General features: G+C 38.5%; 1 pseudogene across 1 annotated transcript; it reads right to left on the reverse strand.

Annotated features, from left to right (window-relative positions):
- Window positions 1–10,215: 10,215 nt before the first annotated feature.
- LOC307188818 (GTP-binding nuclear protein Ran-like) lies at window positions 10,216–10,888 on the reverse strand (annotated as a pseudogene). The gene has a single exon. The product of its transcript is annotated as a GTP-binding nuclear protein Ran-like (transcript).
- Window positions 10,889–11,731: the final 843 nt, after the last annotated feature.

The following is an 11,731-nucleotide window of genomic DNA, read 5'->3' on the forward strand; positions in this document are numbered from 1 at the left end:
ATTCTGAAGGAAGCTAGCTGCTATGTAAAAAGTTTAACAAACTTGAGTCCACAATGCTACAAGAAAGCCCAAACTAGCCACATGCAGATGCCATATGTGGATAGAGAGAGCTGTCTGGCCAGCTCCAGCTGTCCCGGTCGACAACCATCCTTGTCATTCCAGTTGGGGCCCCGGATATTGTGCTTCTGAATCGAACCATCCCCGGGGAAACCATCTGAACACCTGACCTACAAAACTGTGGAATATAAATATAACAAGTTTCTTTTAAAGCCACTAAATCTTAGGATAATTTGTTACACTGCAATAGATAACTGGAACAAGATGACTGGGCCACTAGCACATGCTGAGCTCCTGTTTATGGCTTTTATGACATAGGATTCCAGGTTTATCGCTTTCGACTAGGATTCCATTATCCTGATTTATACTATCTCTTAAATTTTCAAATTTGATTTGAGTCAATTGGTGCCCAGCCTGAAGGTTATAGCAACTTCCTTCACATCTTGGTTGGATCTTGCTTTTTATTTATTTGTTTATTTTCTCTTTCTTATTATGGACAAAATTTTCAAAGAAATTAAATGACATCTGGTTGGACTCTACATCTCTTTCTTTGTCAGGCTCCAAGCAACAGCATTAAGGTCAGGCTAGTGAAAAGGAGACTTGTGCCTCTGACAGTGTATAGAATCCCCTAGGTGAGCAGCTCAGGGCAGATACTACTTCTCTGAGGTGGATAGCATTTAAAATCCCACTCATTGCTGCCAGGAGACCAGGCAGCTGGAGGGCTGCTCTGCTCAAAGGGAGCTAGAGCCAAAAGTGCTTAAAGACTTTAAGCTTGTGAAGGTTTGAAACCTACAGAATACATTATTGGCTTCAAAATATGTTGAGAAAGCGAAAATGCAAAAATATTTAACAGAATGTTCACAAATACATGTTAACTTCATTAAATGCTAAATTTGGTACTTATAGAAATTTCATTACATTTAAACACAATTTTATTAACTCAGACTTTTTTTCACTTTACAAGAATTCCTGAGGGCCAAAACGTCAGTCCATCATAAAATAAATTACTCACACACAAAAAATCAAAAGTAAAAATATATTTTAAATAAAAAATTGCATTTAATGCAGATCAAGGGTACACTGTGATATTATCATGATTCCACAAATAGGAGAATGAAGTCTCTCCTACGTCATAACATGGTCTTGGGGAACTGGTCAGTTTGCGTAAAAAACAACTCAGGTAAATTTTACACATACAGTCACTATCCTTCCAGCCTGCTCAACTCTCCTTGGCTGTAGGCTATTCTTTCACTATCTCTCTTACAGAAATAGATCCTCAATGATTCTTCCCCTAGGCAATTAATGTATTATTGCCATTTTCAGAAATAAGTCACAGGCAAATGAAATGATTTGCCTAAATGGTTCACAGCTAGTAAATAGAAAATGGTGGAAGACTGGAACTCATGTCTCCTGACTTCAGCATTCTTTTTTCCACTTATTTTTCCCTTCAAAGCTCCTTGGCTGAAAGCCATTGTTAGTGTCAGGAAAGATACACCATGCAATTTTCCCATTCTCCTGGGACATGATTCCACACCAATTGACCAAGGAATCACTCCTAGGACTGTGCTTTGGGAAAAAAAAAATGAAGAATAAGAAAGGCTACACGGAGAAGGGAGAAAGGAAGAGTTTGAGTAAAGAAGCACAAATAATAACAAAAAACCCAAACCCAAACCCAAACTATTTCATAATGTTGTCTTGGGCCAGATCTCCTGCTACCATACATCTTAGATGTGGTTCAGGGCAGAGGTTGGAGTGTAGGAGCCAGAGTAGATTTCTGTGATTGGATCCTGGGGGTAGGAGACAAGAAGGACAGAATATTAGAGACAGCCTTGATTGTCTTTGGGAAACTTGTGTTTTTCCTCCCTTTCAATCAAACCCAGTTCCAAGAAAACCATCTGTTCTTGGTCACTTGCACAATCCGAGTCAGTAAATGACCTCAAGAGGCATTGCATTTCAGCTGTCTTATTTTGGCTGCAAGAAATAGAACTGAATTTTAGCTCACTTTTGCTAATCATGTAGGACTTCATGTTGTGTCTTTCTGTTTCCTGACAGTCCTCTGCTTTCATGTTGACGTTTGGCCTTAATTTTCCTTTCCATCATATGCTTTATTATGAAAACATTTCTATTTTAAGGTACATCAGAAACCTTTGTTGCTATAAAGATTATAATTTATTAAGTTGAAAAATAATTATGCCCCCAGCAACTGAGAAAAGTTTATTTTCCCTAAGGCACTTTCACCTCTTAAATCACACGATTTAGTCATATAGCCCTGGACTATTCCACCAACATAAGGGAGCCCATCTTGCCCTCACTACCCCCAAAGAGGTTGCAGAAGCCCCTCGCCCATGGAGAGTCTTTTCTGGAGCACTAAGCAAGGGACAAAACACCCATGTGGTCTATAGGCTTGGAAACATAGAGAAAGTCAAGCCAAGAAGCAGCAGAATAAAAATAACCCTTCAAAGAGTTTAAATGTAAAAAAAGTCTTCTCCTTTTCAATATTTTGACAGGGAAAAGTGAAATAATCCCAAATAGCAAAACGTTGATTTATTTTGCCTTCATGTTAATTCTATGATGGTTCTATGCTCTCTTTATTGCCTACTTCCTGTTGGGAGTGTCCCTTTAGTTTCCCCACCCAGCCAGTAAAGGTCATGGAGGCAACTCACCCACATTCCTGCAGGAGATCCTCTCTAGTCCACTGGAAGAGCGTCCAGAGCGGCTTCCTAAGCTTAACCGTGTGACTCTCTGTCTTGAGTGTGCCTTCCATCTGGAGGCCATTGCGACTGGATAAGTGCTGAGTCTTTCCCAGTCAGGAGAGCAGGCCTACCAATTCCTGTTGCCCCACAGTAACCTGTAAATCTCCCAATCCTTCACTGCCCTGCAATAATCCCATCCAACCGCTTGTGTCAGATAGAAACCAGAGCTGTCAGGAAACTGTCATTTGTTGTGTTCTTGGTGAAGATGATATGCGAATAGGATAATGAAGAGACCACTAAGCAATTCTCATAGAAGAGCGTGGACCTCTTTAAAAATCTTATTGTTTGTCACTCTAGTCTCTTCTGACCTATTTCCTCCTTGCTTCAGACTTAGCTGAGAAGAAACACAGCTGGTTTTCATTATTTTCTCCACCAGTACTCTTCACGTAATTGAAAACAACTACTTCAGACTTCCCTTTCTCAGATGAAATGATGCCAAATCCATGAGTATTTCCTCCATGTTCCATTTTCTTTGTGTGTGTGTGTGTGTGTGTGTGTGTGTGTGTGAGAGAGAGAGAGAGAGAGAGAGACAGACAGACAGACAGACAGACAGACAGACAGACAGACTGAGAAAATTCTGAACAAATCAATTAGAAAAATATCTCTGGGAAATGTGAAGGTGAGCTTGTATTAAGTGAGCCTGGTAAGAATGATGGACTGAGAAATTTGATGTTTATCATGGAATCAGAGATAAGTCATAGAAGCATTTTAAACAGTACAGTCTTATTTTTATTAGTCATCCATTTTATACACATTAGTGTATACATGTCAATCCCAATCTCCCAGTTCATCACACCACCACCACCACCCCTTGCTGCTTTCCCCACTTAGTGTCCATACATTTGTTCTCTACATCTGTGTCTCAATTTCTGCTCTGCAAACCGGTTCATCTGTACCGTTTTATAGGTTCCACATATATGCGTTAATATACTATATTTGTTTTTCTATTTCTGACTTACTTCATTCTGTATGACAGTCTCTGGATGCATCCATGTCTCTACAAATGACCCAATTTCGTTCCTTTTTATGGCTGAGTAATATTCCATTGTATATATGTACCACATCTTCTTTATCCATTCGTCTGTTGATGGGCATTTAGGTTGCTTCCATGACCTGGCTATTGTAAATAGTGCTGCAATGAACATTGGGGTGCATGTGTCTTTCTGAATTATGGTTTTCTCTGGGTATATGCCCAGTAGTGGGATTGCTGGGTCATATGGTAACTCTATTTTTAGTTTTTTAAGGAACCTCCATACTGTTCTCCATAGTGGCTGTCTCAATTTACATTCCCACCAACAGTGCAAGAGTGTTCCCTTTTCTCCACATCCTCTCCAGGATTTGTTGTTTGTAGATTTTCTGATGATGCCCATTCTAACAGGTGTGAGGTGAAACCTCATTGTAGTTTTGATTTGCATTTCTCTAATAATTAGTGATGTTGAGCAGCTTTTCATGTGCTTCATGGCCATCTGTATGTCTTCTATGGAGAAATATCTATTTAGGTCTTCTGACCATTTTTGGATTGGGGTGTTTGTTTTTTTAATATTGAGCTGAACGAGCTGTTTATATATTTTGGAGATTAATCCTTTATCCCCTGATTTATTTGCAAATATTTTCTCCCATTCTGAGGGCTGCCTTTTCATCTTGTTTATGGTTTCCTTTGCTGTGCAAAAGCTTTTAAGTTTCATTAGGTCCCATTTGTTTTTTTGTTTTTATTTCCATTACTTTAGGAGGTGGGTCAAAAAAGATCTTGCTGTGATTTATGTTAAAGGGTGTTCTTCCTATGTTTTCCTCTAAGAGTTTTATAGTGCTTGGTCTTACATTTAGGTCTCTAATCCATTTTTTTTTTTCTAATCCATTTTGAGTTTATTTTTGTGTATGGTGTTAGGGAGTGTTCTAATTTCATTCTTTTACAAGTAGCTGTCCAGTTTTCCCAGCATCACTTATTGAAGAGACTGTCTTTTCTCCATTGTATAGCCTTGCCTCCTTTGTCATAGATTAGTTGACCATAGGTGCGTGGGTTTATCTTTGGGCTTTCTATCCTGTTCCATTGATCTATATTTCTGTTTTTGTGCCAGTACCATATTGTCTTGATTACTGTAGCTTTGTAGTATAGTCTGAAGTCAGGTACTCTGATTCCTCCAGCTCCGTTTTTTTCCCTCAAGACTGCTTTGCCTATTCAGAAGACCAACTGCTTTTTAAATCCTGTTAACATGGTTCAAGTTTCCTGCCTTGACCAATTTAATGAGTTGATTAACTGGGCCTTTATACGTAACTCAATAAAAAACTAAGCAGATGTAAGTTTAAAAAAATTACTTGTAGCTTTATATCTTAATAACTGGCACAGTTTGTCCTCAGACATTATTCTTATTCTTTTTCAGAGTCCTTATTTATTTTTCATGTGGCAGGTGGATTCTTAACCACTGTGCCACCAGGGAAGTCCCTGAGTCATTTGATTTTAATAGGTGAGTTTGTAACAAACATTTGCACTTCCTGAAGTTACAACATGAAGATAGACTTCTAGTTAGTTAAACAAGTATTTCTGTAAAATATTCAAACTTTTACAGTGTGGAAAGTATGACACAGCAGTTCTAAAATTTTTACCCAAGAGTATTAAAGAACAATATTGTTGTATTTGAATACAAGAATTCTGAGGCATATTCCTGTTCAGTTTTCTCATGTTTAGAACAAAGCTAAATGTTTAAAGCATCTCTTAAATTAGCTGTGAAAATATCTGACATAGACATACTTGTTAGCATATATATTTATATTGATAGATTTAATTTTTGATGTATTTTAAATTCCACAATATTCTTTTTAAAAAAATCAAAATATAACATGAATTTGGCTAAAAACTCAATTCTCTGCCCCAGAGACAACAACTTCGAATCATTTCTTTTTTTTTTTTCTTTTTTTTTTTTAGGGTAAGAAGTGGTTTTATTTAGAGAGAAACACACTCCACAGAGTAAGGGCCATCTCAGAAGGTGAGAGGCCTGAATCGTTTCTATCTTTAGTTTTTAAAATTTTTCAAATTTCTAAACAATAACTTTACTCACTTATTTCTTTACTAATTTTAGACATTAACAGTCAATAATGTGACAGATGAGGGTTTTGTTCATTTACACACACATCATTAGTCCCACTCTTTACTCCCAATACCATTATTCCACTGTATTTAGTCTTTCTATTGGTTACTTTTGTTGCTCTTATTAAAGTACTTAAATCTCTTGACTAAGTTGCTTATTGCTGTACAACAAATTACACTAAAAGTTAGTGACTTACAACAGCAATAAATGCTTATTACCTCACAGTTTCTGTGGGTCAGGAATATGGAAGCAAATTAGCTGTGTGTGTGGTCCTGGCTCACGAGATTTTAGTCAAGTCATCAGCTGGAGCTGCAGTCATCTGAGAACTTGACTGGGGCTGAAGAATTTGCTTCCCAACGGCTCACTCACATGGATGTTGAGTTGGTGCTGACTGTTGGTGTTGACTTTGTTCCTTGCCATCTGCACTTCTCCACAGGGCAACTTAAGTTCTTCACTACCAGACATTGGCTGCCCCCAGAGCAAGTGTTCCAAGAAAGAGCCAGGTGAAAGCTTCCATGTGCTTTATGGCCTAGCCTCAAAAGTCACACACCACCATTTCTGTAATAGCCTCTGGATTATAGAGCTTGCATGAGGGGACTACACAAGGTCAAGGATAACAGAAATGGGGTCATCTTCTTCCCTCTGGCCTCCGTGATTCACATCTAACCCGCCCCCACCCCCCAAAAAATACACTTACCTCTTCTCAAGATGTCACACGAGTCTTATCCTTCATAGCTTCTACTGAAAGTCTGGGACCTTGCCATCTAAATTAGTGTAAGTGTAGGTGTGATTGCTTGAGTATAGGTACTGTACAGATCCTGTTAACCTGAACACCTGTAAACTAAAGAGACGTGTTATCTGCCCCACACGTTCAACATACAGTAGTGGGACAGACACAGGATAAACCATTATAGACAGTTCCATTTAAAAGTGGAGTAAAAGTGATCACTTGTCCATATCAATTCTGAAATCCAGTTGGAATTCTCTTGATTGGAAAGTGTCTTGACTCAGTCTTACTCCTTCCCTGGAATAGTTCTCATATCTCTGCCTTTTGGGCTACAGTTGCCATCCTTTGAGTCACCCTACCTTTTCTATGAACAGTTGCCTGTGTTTGCTTGCTTCCTGCCTGTAAGTTTGTGGGTCCAGTGCTTCTTTCTTTTCATATGTTTCTGTCCCTTTCAATCCAAGCTAGCAATATTTCTTCCAGTATAGTTTTCTTTGGGGGGATTTACTCCATTAAACAGAAATGCACACATAGGGTTTCTTTATGATAACCCCTTCATCTTGATCTTCAGCTAAGACTGTTGAGAAAGAGCACCCTTAAGCTTCTTAGAAAGCTCTATTGTTCTTAGATCTTTTTGAGGTATTAATAAAAGATTTTATAGCCACACCCTTGACTTCACCTTTTTCCTGACAGTGCCCAGGATTTTATATTCTACTAAAAACCATATCTTAATTTTAGTGTTGTTTCCTACCTGGAGAGACTGGAAAAATTTTTACAGCTGGCTTCATCAAGTCCTGGCTTCTTACTGTATAAAAATTATTTCTCCAGCTTATCTCTTTCCTCTTGTGTTTCAATATAAGCTGCAAGAAGAAACCAGGTGGCACCATCCACCCACCTGTGTGGAGATCTTCACTAGATCCCCCAGTTCATTAGGTACATTTTTTATTTTCCATGTTACTTCAGGCAGCGGTATTGCTACGTTCTGTCTCTACATAACAAGGATTCCCTTTCTCTGGTATTCAGTTACATTTTTCTTAGTTTTATTTAACCTCTCACCAGCAGCCTCCTCTAAGGCCATCCAGGTTCTACGAAAAGTCTCTTCAAGGCACTTTAGGTTTTCACTAACACTTTTTTTTTTCAGCTTCCACCCACTGCCCAGTTCCCAAGCCACTCCCACACTTCAGTTTTTGTTATAACATCACTTCACTTCTAGTACTAAAATCTGTGTCAGTTATCTATTGTTGCTTAAATAATCACTCTAAAACTTAGCTGTTTAAAACAGCAACAAACATTTTTTATCTTACACAGTTTCTTTGGATCAGAATTTAGGAGAGGATTAGCTAGGTGGTTCTGATATAGGTTCTCTCATGAAGTTGCTGATGAGATGCTAACCAGGGCTGTAGCCATCCAAAGGCATCCACTTCCAAGAACGGCTCATTCACATGGATTGCAAGTGGGTACTAGCAGTGGGCAGGAAGCCTCAGATCCTCATCACATAGACATCCACAAGACTATACCAGTGTCCTCATTACCTGGCATACACCAGGAGCAAGTGATCCAAGAGAGAAAGCCCCATGGAAACTACAGTGTCTCATAAGAACTAGCTTTGGAATCACACACCATCATTTCTGCAAGATCTTCCTGGTCATACACTTATATCAGTCATACTAAATATAGGAAAGGACCATACAAGGGCATGAGTACCAAGTGTCAGGGATCACTGGCTGCCAATTTGGAAGCTGGGTACTGCGCCTCTCTTTCTTACTCATCATGTACAGGCTGCATCTCCTAGATTGCCAGTTAGTAAAATAAAGATACTAGCTCCTCTAGTATACTTGCCCCTCATATCTCTATCACTACCAACCCTTTCCACAACCCAGCTGTTGCCAGCTGTCATTTACTTATTCATTTATTGCTAAAGTTAAGAATATTTACATTCTATTCTGAAACCATAGTTCATATCTATGCTTTGTCTCAGTTAATTCTAGAAACTAAAATCAGTAAATAGTATTTATATTCTTATAGCTTTATAAATAATGTAAAGAGCCAAGTAGTGAGCAATGATATTGCTTCTTTCCTTTTTGTTCCAAAGTCGAATTCCTATGCCATATAAAGAATAATGTTTAAATTAATTATATTTCCTTCTAATTCAACAGTTGCTCAAATTTATTTATTATGCCATTTTAAATTTCTTTTCTATTTAAACCACGTCTTTCTGTGCAATTTTTATTTCCCTGGAGTTTGATGATCCATGTTTTTTATCATTGGTAGAAGAAACCTATGCCTTTTAAATACCTCCTAGTCCTTACCTTTTCTATCTATTAATTATTTACTAAGTCAGTCTGATTTTTTTTTTAATTTGACCACACCATGCAGCTTGTGGGATCTTATTTCCCCAAACAGGGGTTGAAACTGTGCCCTCATCAGTGAAAGCACAGAGCCTTAACCACTGGACTGCCTGGACCACCAGGGAATTCCCAGTCTGATTTTTCTATTGCTATGAATATATCTATTCAGTGCTTTCAGCCTCATAGAACAAAAAACACAACTCAAACTGGCCTAAATAATAACTGAAAATCCAAGATAGGATGGATTTCAGAGTTGGTTGATCTGGTTGCCTCATGAATGGAGGGTAGCTACCTTCACTTAGGGGTACCTACTTCCTCATTCATGACTGGTGGAGACAGAGAGTTACTTCCAGAAACCTTTCCAGTATAATAAGAAGAAACATTCTCAGATCCCCCTCACAAATCTTTCCTGCTGCTTCAATGATCATTCCTGAGTCTGTCACTCAGGAGGAGATTTACTCTGATTGGCGTATGCCAATAAGAGTCTGTTCCTAATGCTGGAGGTGAGGCCAGTGTCCTCTAAATCATACGAGCTAAATGGAAATCTAGAAACTTGAATATCAGGTTTCTCTTGGGAAAATAGAGGGATTTGTGAATTCTGGGTAGGCAACTAACTATACATTTTTAAAAGGATGGCTTTTTAGGTTTGGGGGTTTTACAATGATGTTTTAGAGTATAGTTCTTTTTCCCTTATCTTACTTGGCATGCAACAGTCTATTTCAGTTTGAAGTCTTGTGTTTTCTTTCAGCTACAAAATTTTTCATATGTTATTTCTTTGATAATTTCTCTTCCATGATTTTTCTCTATCTAGTCTTTAGGTCAGTTATCTCATTTGTCTTTGTGAAGTAATGACAGCCTCTACTGAATCCCAAGTTTGTTTGTTTGTTTGTTTTTAGATATTTCAGATACAACTTGATTCTGCTTCTAAATGAAAAAGAATGGAAATGACAGTAACAAACAAGATTTCACCACTGAATACTGTAATGTGACTGTAGCAGTCTTATATGTGAAACTCAAGAAGGAAACAGCTGTGTTCCAAAACAGCTAAATATGCAGGTCTGAAAAAATGAAGGCATTTTGTTTAACTGCCACATTCACTCCAAAGCCCATTCATCTCCTTCAGCAACCCAAAGATTAAGCACACGTTCTGCTTAGCTATATAAAAAAGTGGCAAACATGCTGCACCACTGACATCACAGGACAGTTGACTGTAAACTAGACTTCTGATGCTGGGCTTCAGCTTCATTTTCTCACAGGTCATCATCTTCATCCAAGAAAGCAGTTGTCTGCAAAACCTCTAGCTCATGCTCACACTGCACTGCCAAGGCTGGGTCCGTGACCACCTCTGGTGGGTCAAGAGCAGGCATGGCGATGAACTCCAAGTTAGGGTCTTTGATCAGCTTCAGAAGAAGGGCTTTTCAAAGTTGTAATTACTTTTGGCAGAAATGTCATAGTGCTGAGGATACTTCTTTTGGTGGAAGACAATTGATTTTGCTTTAACTTTTCTGTCCTTAACATCCATTTTGTTGTCACACAACACAATGGGGATGGTTTCACATACTCATACCAGATCTCTATGCCCATGAGGCACATTCTTGTAACTTTGTTTTTTCTTGTAACTCTTCGTGTTACATCAAACATTATGATGATGCACTGAGGTTGGATATAATAACCATCTCTCAGTCTACCAAATTTCTCCTGACCAGCTGTATTCCATGCATTGAACTTAATAGGTCTTCTGTTGGTATGGAACACAATGGGATGGTCCTCAACACCCAAGGTAGCTATATACTTCTCAAATTCACCAGTGAGATGACATTCCTCAAATGTAGTTTTTCCAGTACCGCCATCACCAATCAATACATGTTTGAACTGAACTTGGGGTTCTCCTTGGGCAGCCATCCTGATGTTACTTCCAGAAGCGTCTCCACATCCGTCTGCTGAAGGCTCTGGATCCCAAGTTTCGATCCTTAGTTTCAATAAATATATTCATCTTTTCATTAACTTACTCATTGAATTATTTATTGAAACTTTATTAAATATTATAAAACAGGCACTGAGCTATGTGGTAAAGATACAAATATAAGTAAGATATTTTCCCTGCTCTTAAAGGACACCTGTCTAGTGGGGAAGATACACTGATGTATACAGTGCTGTAGTTGAAATATGTGCAGAATAGAATTGGAGTCCAAAGAGGAAATAGACTATTTAATTGGATAGCAGACAGAAAAGACTTCATAGAGAAGGTAATACTTAAGCTGCATCTTGAAAGATGAGCAAATACTCACCAGGTCAGTGGTGGGCAAGGAGTCAGGGCTTTCCAGGCAGGAGAAGCAAAGTAACATGATGTTCTCAGAGACATTTCAAGAAGTTGGAAAGGGATTGATTGTAGAACTGTGGTATAGAATAAGAAGGGAGAAGTAAGTAGGACCCAAATCATGGAGGACTTTATATGCCAGGCCACAGAGTTTGGACTTTATCCTGTAGGTAAAAGTGTTTTAATTAGCAGAGTGACATGGTCATAATTATGTGCTCAGATACACCACACTGGTTATGATGCAGAAAGTGGATGGAGACATTAGACCCTGGGAAACCAGTTACATTGCTATCATTACAGATCAAGTGAGGGATGATGATTACATGATCTTATAGATCAGAATATGTCACCTGAAAATATGTCACTCTGGCATAATGATTATTTTGAGGTGAAAGCAATTGAGAAAAAGAGCACAGGACGAGCTCTCTACCTTCCTACTATGTACCTGA

The sequence above is a fragment of the Stenella coeruleoalba genome (genome assembly GCF_951394435.1).
Source record: "Stenella coeruleoalba genome assembly, chromosome: 7".
NCBI lineage: Eukaryota > Metazoa > Chordata > Mammalia > Artiodactyla > Delphinidae > Stenella > Stenella coeruleoalba.